The sequence below is a fragment of the Eschrichtius robustus genome, chromosome 10 (assembly GCF_028021215.1).
Source record: "Eschrichtius robustus isolate mEscRob2 chromosome 10, mEscRob2.pri, whole genome shotgun sequence".
In the NCBI taxonomy this organism is placed as follows: Eukaryota; Metazoa; Chordata; class Mammalia; order Artiodactyla; family Eschrichtiidae; genus Eschrichtius; species Eschrichtius robustus.
This window is the reverse complement of record NC_090833.1, coordinates 53,066,361-53,083,193: the sequence shown is the minus strand read 5'-3', so window position 1 is coordinate 53,083,193 and position 16,833 is coordinate 53,066,361. Positions and strand designations below refer to the sequence as shown.

General features: G+C 41.3%; 1 protein-coding gene across 9 annotated transcripts in view; it reads right to left on the bottom strand.

Moving 5' to 3' along the window:
* Positions 1–16,833, bottom strand: part of SMARCA2 (SWI/SNF related BAF chromatin remodeling complex subunit ATPase 2) — a 191,667-nt gene that overhangs the window by 34,516 nt on the left and 140,318 nt on the right. The window lies entirely within an intron of this gene.

Here is a 16,833-nt window from a genome sequence, read left to right as displayed (position 1 = left end):
ATAGATAAGAGAAAATTTGACCATGGAAAAGAAGATTTTTAAAAAGACCTTGAAATTACATTTCGAGATTGGTTTCTTACACAAAATAACTGATGTTATTTGTTCCTCCTGCCCCTCAATATTGCCTCCAGTATGTCTTGTGGCTGAAAACAGCTCTAATCATCAGGCAATTACCTTCATTTCTCCACAGCACCAAACATGGCTAATATTTATGATCATGTGAGTATAACAATCAATATAAAGAGTGATTACAGCTCAGACATAATTTCTTTCACTTATGTACAATGCCTTCTGAAAAAGAAAGGTTTTGTGAAGAAAACCTGGTGCAGAACACAAAACAACCTGGCATGTTAAAAATGCCAGTGGGATTAAAAAAAAAAAAAAAAAAGGTTTTCTATGCATCTTCCAACGTGCAACCCCAGAGAAGCAACATGCACACAGACAGAATCCTAAAGGGACAGTCTGAGCCTAGGCCTTAATAATCATAATCAAAAGACAATTTCCATCACGATCCTACAGTGTTCAGATGATAACCACTATGAAGGAGGCAGGGTCTGATGGGTTATGAGGAAAAAGAAAAAAGAAAAAAGAAAAAAAAAGCTCCACGTTATTTCATTAATATTCATTTGCCTAAAAGCAGGACACCCACTATACAGCTAAACACACTGCAGCTAAAGCGAAGATCAAGAAAAGGAAATTGTCCCGCAAATCTTGGAGGCTGAACATGCTAATAATAAATACAGCATGCAAGGCTGTCAACAGTTAATGGTACTGCTCTCCTCAAGCACCCAGTTACACACAGAAATACGGAGAACACCGGCTTTTGATGTGTTACACACCTACACATGCCTGGGATGTAGTTCTACTGAATCTTCAAGACGGCAACGAAAAAGGATATTTACCTTACCACTATCAGCAGGCCGGCTATCGGAAATCACAGTTAGTGGGGATAAAATTAACAAGCCAGCAAAGCAGCGAGCTGCTAGTCTCTTCATCAGCTGATCAGGAAAAAAAAGAGAGCTGGGGAAAGGCTATGTTTTCATATACAAGTAATTTTATTTTACTGAAAATTTAATACTGAAAGGATTGTGGATACTCAAATCTGCTGTTTCATTCTACCCACTACAAGGCCCGAAGCCTTCCTCCTTCAGCCTGTTTTAATATTGACAACTACTTATCATATTTTTTTCCCCCTTATTATTCCAGGCAGCAGAATTAGAGATTTTAGCTCAGGTGGTTTCTGATTCTTGCTTGCATTTGAACAATTAAGCCAATAAGAAAACAAATTAATATTCAAATTTATTTTTAAAAAATTAAAACCAGGTATGCTTTTATATTTTTTATTTTTGTATTTTAAAGCTCATTTTAGTGCCTTGAAAAAAATAGGCTGCATGATTTTGGAGCAGTCTAAGATGATTTTTTTTTTTTTTGGATAAAAGACTTTTTCATTAAATGCATGTAAGTAAAAGCAATGTGCATGTTCTCAAATATTTTAATACAGTATGTTATTCTCTTTAAAGAAAATCCCGAACAACTGTGACACTTCACTTTCAGTTTCATGCTGTAAAATTTTTCATTGTTTTTCTTTTCTGTGGGATAAATGATGAGGGGGAAGTTGTGAAAAGAATATTTCTACTTTACCTCCTCCCCCCTTAATTTTGCAAAAAAGGAACAAAGCATAAGCTTGTGATATTTGGACTTTTCAATCTCTAAATCTGGGAGTACCTAAGAAGCGAAAACAAATTAAACTGCAAAAAGAACCAGTGAAACGATTTTTATTACAATTGCTAATACGTGCAGATTCTTAGTAAATTTAGGTTTTGGAATCATAAGGAAACACACAAAGTACTGACCATTATTCCCCTTAAATTAAGGTTTTATGCAGGAATGCAGAGAACTACAAAACATCTTCCCTCCTCCCCAAAGACCCCAAACACATCCATATGCAGTGCTTTATGTTCAGGGATTTCTAAGGGTCTTTTTCTAATGGAAATCAATTCACTAAATATTTCCCCGTGCTTTTCGCACTTCGAGTGGAGTAAGATTACTCCTGCCTGTAAGTAAAATTATGCATGGAAAATTTTAAACTATTCTCCTCTTTAAAAAATTATTTATTCAACTGGCTTCACTGACACCACTCAGGGCTAGGGGCGAGTGACACACACACAAAACTTGCTACACAATGCTCAAGTACTACCCCACAAAGAATTCCCTTCCAAACCTTTTACCAGCACAATATTGAAATAAATCACAGAAGCAAACCCCCAGTTTCCGACTGGTGACGTGTTGCGCAAGAGTGCGAGCCCTAATTCAACATACAGACGGCTCCCATGCTGAACTGCCTCTAGATTTAATGAAGTGAATAGGAAGGAAGTCGGGGGAAAAAAAGTGTACAAATAAGAAATTAACACTTTCCTTCCCTACCCAAACGGTGAGACACAACTACAGCGAAGTTTGGTGAGGCACTTCTTCCCTTAAAGGCACATGGCACCCATTTGGCTCCCGATGCCACTAAGGAAAAAACCCTTCTGGTGATAAAAATCCCCAGCCAAGTTAAAATAGTTAAGCATATTTCAGCCTGCGTTTTTTCCTGAATGAAGCTGGGAATTACTCCTTCCTCCACTGGATGGCAACCTTCTCCACTCCCCCCCCCCCTTCTCTTTCTCTTTCAATTTTTTTTTTTTTTTTTTAAAGGATACATGATCATGACACAGGATGTGCAAGGATGAGATACAGAGTGGCTCTTTCCCCAATGAGTTAAGAAAGCAGTGTGTGTGTGTGTGTGTGTGTGTGTGTGTGTGTGTGTATAGGTTCTGATAACAAAATGCAGGAGACGGTCGTGCAGGATTAGCTGTTTTAAAGGAAACACTTTGCAGCTCACAGAGCACACAGCAGACCCCGGAATCAGCTGCACGTGGGTCCAGCCGTGCCCCTCTGTCATCCTGACACACACTACATCTTTTAGTGAAAGGTGAACAGCCCAGAAAGTGTGTATTATCTTTGCTCTTCTCAACCTGTGGTATAGTGGGGTGCTAGTACAGGTAACTCCACAATACCAGGCAGCAGCAGAACGGATCCATGACTATGAATAGGTAAACAGGGACAAGCAAACAAAAGCCACAAGCCGACTCCGGGCGCATTGTTTCACTGGGGTTGTCTTTTCCACTAAGCATCTCCAAATTCACCAAGCAGTACGGCACAGCCCTTACAGTGGAACAGACCATCTTAAGAAAAAATGAAAGGAGCAATTCGAGAGCAATTCTAGACAATGCATGGGGCATCTCTTGGATATGAAATGTGAAACTTAGTATTCCAAATTGAAATATCTGCCCCCCCTGACAAGGTCTCTCTTTCTCTCTCTCTCTCCCCTCCCCCCCCCGGGGGGGTCCTCCTCCCTTAGGACTCTAATTGGATTCCAGAAGACTAGGATGCTGCTGGGGGTGAGGGTGAGGGTTACAGAACTGAGGGCTAAGCAGTAAAGACAGGATTGTTGCTAATTACATGTCAATTCCAGCGCTTCCTGCCCACCACTAAACTTGATTTCAGTATTCTGGGAGACTAAACCTCCCTCAAGCCCTGCTAAGACCTGGAAGCAAATAATACAGGTGATGAACCTCCAAACAATCAGAGCAATAGCGGCAGCAACAACAACCAGTAAGTGGAATTTTTAAGAAAAATTTAAGATCTCTTGTATGAGAAACTTTCTTATAATAGGAATATTTAACAACAGCAAAAAATTGAACGCGGAGCTCTTGATCAAAACGCCACATCATTTTAGTCACTCGGTTTAATAAAGACTGTAGCACTTTCGGATGCAGAATTTCAGACCCACGGTTGAAACTGGACAATTGTTAAGTTTTTGATTATCATGTGCAAATAAAGGGAAGCCTCATGAAAATGGAGTCAGGAGGCCACAAGGGGGCGCCCTCACAAAGCCCCACTCCACAGTCAATTACAGAGCCCAAGAGAAGAATCATCAACAGGACAGAATCACCAGTTACAGGACACAACCAGAACAGATGTATGGCTGACCCTTGAACAACATATGGGTTTGAACTGCACGGGTCCACTTACACACTGATTGTTTTCAATAGTAAATATTGTACTACAGCACTACGTGATTTGCAGCTGGTTGAATCCCAAGTTGGGTGTAGAGGACCTGCAGGTGCAGAGGGCCGACTATAAATTATACACAGATTTTTGACTGCTGGTAAGGTCAGCGCTCCTAACCCCGGCGTTGCTCAAGGGTCAACTGTACATTGCATCTCCTATAAGAAATCTACTAACCCAGCAACTCAGCCAGTGAGAAAACATTATCACTCTGAACTTTCCCTTTTCTCCATTGGAATTTTATTCAAAACAACCCCTCCCAACTTCCTCCTTTTTCTCCATAAAATAACGTTCCTCTCCTTTGTTTGTTGGACTTGCCTATGGTTTTTGTTACAGCATGCTTGCCTTGAATAACAATTCTCTGCTATTCCCGAACAAGCTCATTTTTGCTGGTAAAATAATTGTTTTATTTTTGAGGTCAACAATTACCACCCCTCAAAGCAATCTGTTAAACAAGTATGCACAAAATCAAATTTCCAGAGGTGAAATAAACAGGACACAAAAAGACAAATATTGTACAATTCCACTTATATGGGAAAGGAGAACAGTGGTCCCCAGGGAACAAGTGAACAGGGGGTACAGGGAGTGACTGATTTATGAGTACAGAACTTCAGTTTGAGATGATGAAAAAGTTCTGGAGTGGAGAATGGTGATGGGTGCACAACAATGTACTTAAATATAAACTTAGAATGGTTAAAATAGTAAATTTTACGTTATGTGTTTTTTACCCCAATAAAAAAGTCCCCGAAAAAGAAACCAAATTCAATATCAAGGAAAAATCCCCAACAACTGCCGGTTCATACGCATTCCTAACACCTCAACACACAATGCTAGTGAAGTCTTGCTAGCTTTCCTTCCAAACTCAAACCTTACAGTATTTCAACAAGAAGCACGTTTGGTCTTGTCCTGGCCAATGACTAGAAGCTTTTTCAAAAATCCTCAATTATTCACTCATTCAGTGTTGTTAAGGAAATATCCATGATGTAAGGAAATACCTGTACACAGACTTTATACTGTTGTTAACAAATGCCTCAAATACTCAAGAAATGAAACTGCTTAATCTGAAGGCTAAGGATTTTAGCATAGTTTAAAAAAATTATTTTTTTCCTCTGAGGTGCAATTAACTGATGATAATTTAAAAGACCCTCATTTCTTATTTCACTCATTTATCAGGCAACTCGGATACCAGCTCTCCCTGAGCTGGGGACTGAAATGTACAACGCTGGCCATTAAGGGAAAGCAGATGGAGCCTCAGTTTAACTGAATTTCTGGTACTGAGAGCTTTTCAGTTTCTTGTTTGACAACTTTAGATCACTTTTGCAAAAATGACCCAAGGCTCTTTCTTTCCTCACTAATGGCATAAGGAAGCCACATAAGGACACCTGGAGGAGGAGGGGAAAACGGGAACCACACTTTATACAGTTGAGACAAGGTAAATTAGCACATATTTCAGGTAAAAGAAATTTGAGGTTGGGAAGAGGAAAAAGTATAGGGACTATAAAAACTATTTCAGCCACAAGACCAACTATGGACCTTTTGGGGAGTATTAAGCATAATACTCTATCCAGAAAATGACTTAGATTTAGTGGAGGGTGGCCCCCCCCAAACCTTTGGTCCCGTAGACCCTACCACATTACAAACCTAATGTATTAACACCTTTGTTCTTACGAGTTAGGCACGTGCTATGCTCCAGCACCCTTGGTGGAATCAACCACAGAACCCAAGAGAGAACTTGGGAGCCTGCAAGAGGTTTAGAGCAACAACGGAGAATTAAAAGAAATACACTTCTGGGGCTTCCCTGGTGGCGCAGTGGTTGAGAATCTGCCTGCTAATGCAGGGGACACGGGTTCGAGCCCTGGTCTGGGAAGATCCCACATGCTGCGGAGCAACTGGGCCCGTGAGCCACAACTGCTGAGCCTGCGCGTCTGGAGCCTGTGCCCCACAATGGGAGGGGCCGCGATAGTGAGAGGACCGCGCACCGCGATGAAGAGTGGCCCCCGCACCACGATGAAGAGTGGCCCCCGCTTGCCGCAACTAGAGAAAGCCCTCGCACCAAACGAAGACCCAACACAGCTAAAAATAAATAAATAAATAAAGTAGCTACATAAAAAAAAAAAAAAAAAAGAAATACACTTCTGCTTTCTTACCCTGAGACCATACATCCAGTCACTATCAACTCCTAAGAGCCAGAACTCCACCTGCTTGTTTCTAGATCAGGGTTTCTCTGGGGGGTCTGGGCCACCTGTGTACTTTGAGGTTCTCAGGATACTAAAAAAATGAAGACATGCCAAAAGAAGGTAACAGATTGCGGTATAATGTCAATGCTTACAAACAATAACTTAATGCTTCTGAGACAGATAGGTAAAACACAATGATTAGGAGTATAACCTCATTTGGAGATGATGACAAATGGCAAAGCGCAAGCCCTGGAGCCAAATAAACAGTGCTCTTCTGGGCTTCCCCGTGACAGGCCGTCCAGGAGGAATGGAGCCCTCACCCAGGCTTACAGGCCACCAGCACAAGACCAATTCTCTCATCTGTAAACCCACCACGGTTAAAGCATCAAATTCAAATGAGACAGGGGTTAAGAGTAGGGTGCGTGTTCTGCTCGAGGCAGATGTAAAGAAGGCCTCCAAGAGCCAGGTTACAAGGGAGGAGGCCACGTAAGTAAAGCAACACAAGAAATCAAGAGCACAGTAGTTTGAGGCCATTTCGTAGAGGAAGGAAAGCACATCAATTTCAATACATCTTTAGATACGTGGGATCATGAATCCTTCTACTACTACCACCATCACCACTGACAGCAAGAGTAGCAGCTAACACACTGTTCACCACGTTGCCAGGCACTCCGTGCTCTATACACATTTGGTCATTTAATCCTCACAACAACCCTATGAGATCCTGTTATCCTCCTCATTTTACAGATGAGGAAACTGAGGCACAGAGAGACAAAGCGTACAGGATTAAGAGATACAAACTACTCTGTATAAAATAGGTAAGCAAACAAGGATACACTACATACCACAGGGAATTACAGCCATTATCTTGTAATAACTTTTAGTGGAGTACAATCTGTAAAAATACCGAATCACTATGCCGTACACCTGAAATTAATGTAAGACTGTAAATCAACTATACTTCAAATAAAAAATTAAATCAGTCACAGACCCAGGACGTGAAATCTGGAAGTTTGGCTGTATAAACCACACTCTAACTTGGAGGTTATTCTGCTTTACAGCACAAAGGATGACTCTGAATCATCAGGAAAAGGCTAAATTATGCTTAGGCTTAGGTGAATAACACAAATAAAAACATAACATGGTACATCTCAGGAAGACTTCCAGCAAAGACAGACAGACACACATACACACACATGCGTGCACACACACACATATACACACACGTATGCAGTCCTTGTTTTGCATGGAAGTGAGGGACCATACAAATGACCATGCAAGTTGAAACCAAACAAAGTCATTCTGATAATCAATGGGAAAATTATGATCATTCCATGACACTGAAAAACTTGTATCAAAGCATTAAAAACTCTTACTGTGGGTTATGCATGTACAGGGAAATGAAAAACAGTAAAATGAGTATTTAGAACACTAATTCAAAACATTAGAAATATGACATTAAAATGGTAGAAAATATATCAAGAATATCTGGATAGCACTTGGCTTCTTTTTCTTCTCATCAAACAACTTAGGATACAGAGCAAGAGTCTTTTCTAAGCCTTGGCAAATTGCCAAGGATCAGCTTTCAACATTTTATCCTTTGCCCTTTCAATGTCTTGAAATCTCTCAGAGTTCCCTTAATGTGAAGTTTTCTCTTTTTTTTGGCTGGTGTCACTTCCTCTGGGACATCTTCATCTTTTTCATCACAACCATTTTCTTCATTATGTCGGTAAGTTCGCCTTCACTAAGCTCCTCTGGCTGAATATCTAGATTCCACTCCAAAGGCCACTTTGTGATCCTACATCTTTCTTCACTTAAGCTCTTGCTATGGTTGACTTCCAAAAAAGATCTGTCTCATCAGCAGTAAACATTTGTGATCATCACAACCTCCTCCTTTAACTAATCTTTGGAACCTGGGTGCAGATTTCACAGTCATGCCCTTATGTGCCCTGGCAGCACCACCAAGCCCACTCAACAATAATCAATTCATGCCCATTTCTGAAATGATGAAACCAGCCTTTACCAGCAGCAGTATGTTCTTCTCCAGTTTCCTTGTAATTATCACTTTCTTTCAACGTGGCAACTAAATTCAACACTTCGGCCTGAACACTAGGCAAACTGATTGGATTTTTTTTTTTTATTATTGTTAAAGTCATCAATCCAAAGTAATTACTCAAATTCAACCATAAGTGGCTTCATGTTCCTAGTGCAATTTACACTAAAATACGTTAAGGTGACTTTAGCTTGCTTTTTTATATTCATTGGGCTTTTCCAATATGATTTGTATTGTAGTTTCATGAGGACTCCTATCTTCAGCTTGATGTTGCCCTTTTCAACTCTTCTAAATACATCCAATTTCACTTCCTGTGTTGTTACTTTTTTGTCTCTTTGCTCCACTTTCACATTTGGTGGTCAATTTCCTCTCCTGATTATTTTTGTGGGTTTATCACTGGGAGATGAGGAGGCACCACAACCACATGCTTTGCTGTCTGTAAATGGACTGAACAACAGATGCTCAGTGACCAATCACCAACACACTTTGGAAGAAGTGATGTGATTGGTCACTGATCATGATATGCATCTGTTATTTATATAGTGATTTGTGGACTGAAGAGTTAGCAGCAAAGCTTATAATTTACACAGTTAGTATACTACGGTGTTATGGGCTGAATTGTGTCCCCCTGCAAAATTCGTATGTTGAGGTCCTAATCCCAAGTACCTCAGAATGTGACTGTATTTGGAGACGGGGCCTTTAAAGAGGTTAACTAAGGTAAAATGAAGTCATTAGGGCAGACCCTAATCCATTCTGACCGGTGTTCTCCTAAGAGGAGAAGTTTAGGACACAGACACACAACCCTGACAATACCTTGATCTCAAGACTTATTGCCTCCAGAACTATGAGAAGATCAATTTCTGTTGTTTAAGCCAACCAGTCTGTGGTACTTTGTTATGGTAGCCCGAGCAAACTAATACATATGATAACCGAAATTTGTTGTTGGGGGACTGATTTTCTTAACTCTATCACAGTAATGGAAATTTGTACGTGTTGCAATGGGGCAAAGCAAAGACTGCTTGTATGTATATAAAACATCCCTTTGAATAACTGATGGCAGCCTTTATCTTTCAGGCCATCCTAGAGTGTAAGGGAAACTGTCCTGCCCTCAGCACATCCTGCCTGGCATTTACGTTCCCAATTAGGCAACTCCGCTCTGCCCTGGTCTCACCCTGTGGGACTGGGAATGGGCCCCTGTTCTCAGGATGGGCTGTCTTTAGGCTTGTGCAGGGCCTGGCTTGAGGGTCTCTGCATAAACGCAAGCGAGAGTGACTGGCTGAGTTAGTTCACTTCCCTCAGGAATTTGAACTACAAATGTGAAGGAGCATTCTACATTGGTGTGAGACTTGAAGCTGAATGAAGGTCATGAGGTAGCACGTAGGCCTGAGATGCTATTACTATAAACCATGAACAAACAGGAAACAAAAGAGGATAACAGGAAACAAACAGGATATGCAAAGAGTATACTGTGTGAAGGAGAAAGAGTAGCTGGTCCCAAGGAGGCCACAATTCCATAAACACAACACACACAAGTATCTGGCTAGGCTATATAGATACATGCATATGAACACACATACATATACGTACACACACATACACATGCATACACACACACACACACACACATATTATGAGAGTGTCAGTAGAGGAATGTCTGGTTCCAGTTAAAGTTGAGAAGCCAAGTTGGAAATGTACAATAATTTCAGATTTAGATTTGCCCACGTTGTATCTGTATGGTACTTGTAAGTATACACAAGGCTATTTGTCAAATATGACTGTCTTGCTTTATTTAATGCCAAGTCCATAAAGCTAAAAATGCTACACAGAATTTTGAGCCCCAGTTAGCTAAGCAATATACATATGTTGCAAACACAATTTGCAATGCAATAAACTTTAAAATGAATCTCTAGTTTTAAAGCACAAACAAACAAGTACAGAGGTAAATATGACCAGGGTTCACTAGTCAGCACACTTAGCACTATTCTGGCCTTGCACGGTTTCCGTAGCTTTATGGTATCCTAAGCCAGGACTAGCAGTTTTGCTGGGAATCCCCAGCTGAAATCAACACGGGCAGAATCAGAGATCCCGACAACTAACACATGGTCAGCAATTTGCAGGGGGCAGACAAACACAGGGACGGGTTCTAACGGGCAGTGGCATTCCTATGTAGAAGACATGCCCTAAAATGCATTCCAGAAACAAAGCATCTAGAGAAATTTTACAAGGTGCACACCTGAGTAAATCTGAGGGAAGGGACTTCCCAGGTGGCACAGTGGTTAAGAATCCGCCTGCCAATGCAGGAGACACGGGTTCGAGCCCTGGTCCGGGAAGATCCCACATGCCGTGAAGCAACTAAGCCCTTGCGCCACAACTACTGAGCCTGCGCTCTAGAGCCCGCGAGCCACAACTACTGAAGCCCGTGCGCCTAGAGCCCGTGCTCTGCAACAAAGAGAAGCCACCGCAATGAGAAGCCCGCGCACCGCAATGAAGAGTAGCCCCCGCTCGCTGCAACTAAGGAAAGCCCGCAGGCAGCAACGAAGACACAACGCAGCAATCAATCAATCAATCAATCAATAATTGTATAATTATATATAACTACAATTAAAAAAAAAGAAAATCTGAGGGAAGCCAGAGGCCCCCTCAATGGACCTCCACTCAAGACTCTACCCACAGCACGGACCTTCTGCTCTCTCCACCTGCCTCTGTACCAACACCCAACTGTGTTGCCCAACATCTTGATGCCAGTTATGCTTGTTATTGGAACTACATAATTCAATTAGATATTACATAAAATATAGTTGTGAAAAGAAATAGGGTTCGTATTTCTATAAACAGTGAGTACAATCGAAGACATAAAAGACTAGTTGCTTAAAAACAAAACAAAATACTGCTGAATTTGGCAAGGACTAGACTCCTATAAGTTGGGAAGAGTCTGCCCTCAGTTTGCTTTGTTAGTATCAGGATTCTCCCTCAGGTGAAGGATGGGTTAATTAACTAAACAAGGGGAATCCTTCCACGATGTAAACATATATCAAATCAGCACAACGTAAAATTGACATCTTACAGTTTTGTCATTCATACTGCAATAAAGCTAAAAGTTCTTTTTTTTTTTTTTTTTTTTTTTTAAGATTCTCACTCTTAAAAACAGCAATACTGGAAATCCTAAGTGATACATAATGCGTGGCACTTATGCAAGATAGACCACCGTATTCTAGTAAGCAGGCTCAGAGGAAGCCCCAGCCTTACATCAAAAATGTGGCAAACAGATATACCTTACGTTTTTCATTAAAGTTTTCATCTACATACAAGTGATGTGTCATTTTCTCACCTTAACTAATATTTTCATTGACAGACCGGCTACTGGTTCTGATTATTTCAGTCAAGGCGGCTTCTGCTGGTTTTTTTTTTTTCCTTTTTGGAATAGGGGTCACAAGGAATATCCTATTAGCTTGCTTGTTCTTTTTTTGGTCATCCAGTCCTTTTCTCCCCTGCACGGAGACGCAACAGCTCCTTTCTGAGTATTTCCCACGTCGTTACGGGCTACACCCCATTGGTCAGATCTTAAATACCTCTTACATCACGTGACCGCCCTATTCGCGTTCTTAAGTTTTCCTCAGTGAATCAATTCAAGTCTCATGCCTGGAGCCTTGGGATCACCGTGACCTGATCTTCCCCCTTCTGACCTGCCCTTTTTCCTGGTATGTGAACACACGGACAACAAGGATCACAAGCCCGGCCCCTCCCCGGAGCACACCATGCTTCTTTTCGTCTTTGTGATTTCTCACGCTCCTCACCTGGAGTGTCTTTCCCAAACCCTTGTATCCATGATTGTGGTCGCTGCTTCAGTGATCCACCCTGTACTCAGGATCTCCTTCAGCTGTGAAAGGTCTCCCCCCCCACCCCCACCCCGTAGAGACCATGCCTTATTTTTCTCAGTTCCCCTACAGTATCTAGCACAGTACTGGGAGGGAAAAGTTAGGGAGTATAAATACAGTCGAACACAAACTCAACGTTTAGACAGGGTTCCCTGGGAAAACTGCTCTTAGGTATCTACCAGCTTACTGAATACTACGATTGAGTTCAAGTGTTATTTGTTCTAGATATTTCTCTGTTAACCTTCAAGTACAAAGTTACCAACTCTGGCGTCAAACCCTATCTTCCCTACATCACTCTCTCGTCCTCATCCCACTTCTCACCTTCCCTTTACTATCAACTTCTACGGTCATCGATACTGAGGACTCTACTTCCTGACCACACAGTAAAATTCCTGTGGCAACCAGGACACTGATATTTTTCAAAAGTTGCCCAAAGTTTCCTATATCCCATATCTATTAATCTCCTCTAAAGCCTATTTTATTTCTCTTCCATTGCTCCTTACTTAAAATCTCTCCTTCCTTTAAACGCTCCGGTATTGGGATTTCCTACCTTTTTTCACCACATTTTCCTTCCCTTAAATAAAGATTCCCCAAGCTTTCCTCAGGCCCTCTTTTTTTTCATTCTCACTGATTGTAAATAGGCAGTCAGTTGTGGTCAGTTGCCCCTTCTGAGTACACAGCAGGCATCACTAATAAGTCTGATGTCCTCATCAGCAACAGGTGAGATGTCTCTTAACGAGCGTGGGAGGACTTGCTGCTGGGGAACTCCCAAACCACTCTCATAGAGGGGCTAATGAGACACACCTCCGTGTGCCGAATGCTCCCTGAGCAGCCCCTCACTACTGATGGCCGGTACCTGTGAGAAGCCCAATCCCGTATTCTGAATGTAGAATCTTCCGTGGAGATCCAAATTGCCCCTGGCTTCAAGCGTGACCTCAAGGCACTCAGTTTCAAAAATTCTCTCTCTAGCCTGGCCTTCTCTTTGGAGTTGCCAATCAGGATTTCCAATATCCTATCAAAAGTCCCAAATTAAATCCGTCACTTTCCTTCCAACAGAACGAATGTTTCACTTCTGGATCCTTCTATTTCATCGAAGAGCAGCAGCATTCCCTACCCCCACCCCCAATTATCCTGAATTTCTATTTAAAACCTTTAAAATCATCAGTTTCCCTTCTTATATGCCACGTCCTGTGAGTCACCGCAGTTACCTCTAAAATAGTTGATCAACAGTTGTCTCCTTGCCCTTGGTCTGGTTTTCCCTTCACAGGGTCAAATATTGTATAATGGCCTCCCTTAGGGGTCTCCCTCATCCTCTCTCTTGGGCCCTTTAAATTCATCCTTTATAATGCAAATGGTTATCTCTTCTCCATTTAAATGGAGGGACACATCACTCATTCTCAGATTTCAGAAATGTTCAGGCTTGCCATTCTTTCTGTGGAAGAGAATAAAGCCCAGATTCTTTGGTCATGCATAGCCTCCACCCTAGTTTTTCTTTTCCACTCCAGTCTCTATAAAAACTCTCAGCTCCCAACACAGGGTCACAGTAGCATGTGTCACATTTCCATGTCTCTTTGCAGTTCCCTTAGCCTGGCACCGTGCTCCCCCTCATCCCTCTTTCCTATCCAAATCTTGCTCATCTTTTCAGAAATGGCTAAAATGCCATTTCATTCATAATACTGTACCTTGATCTCTTTCCCCTGTACTTTCACAGTATATTACAGGTACTTTTATTCACTATTTATTTAAATCTGCTTGGTATGAGTTTTGGCTTTGTCTTAAAATATGTCTGAATCTCCTCTCGGTCTGAAATCTCTTTTGGAATTTTTTTAAAAGTCATTTAAATAAAAATAGCCTCCCAAGGCATTTAGATTGATGCCTTGCTTACCAGTGGGACCCCAAAATCTTGCTGAAATAAAATTAAGTCTTTATTGTTTACTCTTTTTCCTTCTCAAAATGACAGAGTTTACCAGGGAAGTACATTCTAAGGTCTGGCTTAAAAGATTACCGTTCAAGGAAAGGCTACAGGATTATACAGCGAATTAAACTAAGCCAGATAAATGGGGCAAAATGAAGATTTTTGCGTTCTGTTTGCCCTGCTGCAGCCCACCTCTTTAAACTGCCTCTATTTTAACTGGTAATTATACAATCTTCTGCCTTGCTCCAGCTTTAGGAGTTAAGTGGTTTAAATAAGATATCCAACCCCACTGGCAGAAAGGACCCTCTAAGCGGGACAAGCCATGAAGATCAACACCTCTCACTTAGCTCAGAGGCAGAGCTGTGTGGGCAACTCCAGTGAACAGGTAAGGAAGAGAAAGGGAGGGGCCCTGGCCCCCCTAGAAACAAGGCAACAAGAAGGGTAGAGAAACTGACCTGAGTCCCCAAAAGCCCCGAGCCCGCTGCTGGGTAGAAGGAAGTCCACAAAGGAGGCCTTTCTCGAGGAGTGGTGGAGCTAACAGCCTTCACGAGGTGTGTCTTACATCCCGTCCAGGAGGCTGTCTTGACATTCTCGAGCAGCGGGTCCTCCCAGGGTCATCAAGAGATTCACCTGTTGCTGATCTGACCTGAGCTCCTGCACCTTTTCAAGCAGCAGCCGAAATAGCAGGCCAGGAGGAGGCAGACTGAGTGGGTAAAAGGGGCTGTGAACTGGGATGTGATTTGTCTTTTACCAAGCCCCATACTCCCACAGACTTGCCCTGATGTGCATTTCCAAAATCTAAAAGGCAATACAGTCAACATTCAATATTTAAAAACAAACTAAATGCTAAATCCCAAAACCATCTTCCAGGCCTATGAGGCTTAGTGCCTCATCTGTAAAATGGGAGAAATAATACCTAGTCCAAGTCTGTAAGGGGATTAAGGTGCGATGTGTATTTACAGCACTCAGCCTAGCACTGTCTGGTACAGAGGAGAGGATGTACAGGAACCGAGAGAAAGGGTCTGATTTGGCTCAAGAAAAGTCCTGAAAATTCTATGGGAATAAACTTGGATGAAGAACTCAGTCCTAGGGAGGGGTATGGTGTGACGTGAACTGACTTAATGACAGTAAAAAAACACCAACTGTGTAACAGGAGAGAGGTGAAAAGTTATCTTTATTTCTTAAAAAAATTTTTTATTGAGGTACAGTTGACATATAACATTATATAGGTTTCAGGTGTACAACATGATCATCCAGCATCTTTATACCTTGCAAAACGATCACCGCCAATAAGTCCTGTTACCATCCATCACCACACAATGTGAACTTTTATGGTTTACTCTCTTGGCGACTTTTGAGTGTGCTCTACAATATTATTGACTATAGTCACCATGCTGTATATTCCATCCCCATGACTTAGTTATTTTATAACTGGAAGTTTGTACCTCTTGACTCCCTTCACCCATTTTCACCTACTCCCTAACCTTCCTCCCCTCTGGCAACCATCATTCTGTTCTCTTGTTTGTTCATTTGTCTTGTTTTTAATTTCCACATATAAATGAAATCATATGGTATGTCTTTCTCTGTATGACTTCTTTCACTTCACGTAATCCCCTCAAGGTCCATCCATGTTGCTGAAAATGGCAAGATTTCTTTTTTCTTTTTTACAGCTGAGTAGAATTCCATTGCATATATACACCACATTTTCTTTATCCATTCATCCACTGATGGACACTTGGGTTGTTCCCGTATCTTGGCTATTGTAAGTAATGCGGCAGTGAACGTGGGGGTGCATATTATCTTTTCAAGATAGTGATTTTGTTTCCTTTGGATAAATACCCAGAAGTGGAGTGGCTAGGTCATATGGTAGTTTTATTTTGAATTTCTTGAGGAACCTCCATACTGTTTTCCATACTGGCTGCACCAGTTAACGTTCCCACCAGCAGGAAGGTCCTCTCTTTTCCAAATCCTTACCAACACTTGTTATTTCTTGTCTTTTTGAGAATAGCCATTCTAACAGGTCGAAGTGATGTCACTGTGCTTTTGATTTGCGTTTCCTTTATGATGAGACATCTTTTCATATGCCTGTTGGCAATCTGTATGTCTTTTTTGGAAAAATGTCTATTCAGATCGTCTGCCCATTTCTTAATCAGATTTTTTTTTGCTATTTTTATAAGTTCTTTATATATTTTGGATATCGACCCCTTGTTGGGTATATAATTTGCAAATATTTTCTCCTATTTAGTAGGTTGTCTTTTCATTCTGTTGATGGTTTCCTTTGCTGTGCAGAAGCTTCTTAGTTCGATGGAGTCCCACTTGTTTATTTTTGTTTTTACTGACTTTTCTTTTGGAGTCAGATACAAAATTCATCACCAATACTGATGTCAAGTAGCTTACTGCCTACGGTTTTTTCTAGGAGTTTCGTTGTTTCAGATCTTACATTCAAGTCTTTGATCCATTTGGAGTTAATTTTTTGTGTATGGTATAAGACAGTGGTCTTGTTTTATCCTTCTGCTGTCCTGTTTTCACAACACGATTTATTGAAGAGACCTTCCTTTCTCCATTGTACATTCTTGCCTCCATAGTCATAAATTAATTGGCCATATATGCATGGGTTTACTTCTAGGCTCTTTATTCTGTTTCACTGATCTGTGTATCTGTTTTTATGCCAATACCATAACGTTTTGATTACTACAGCTTTGT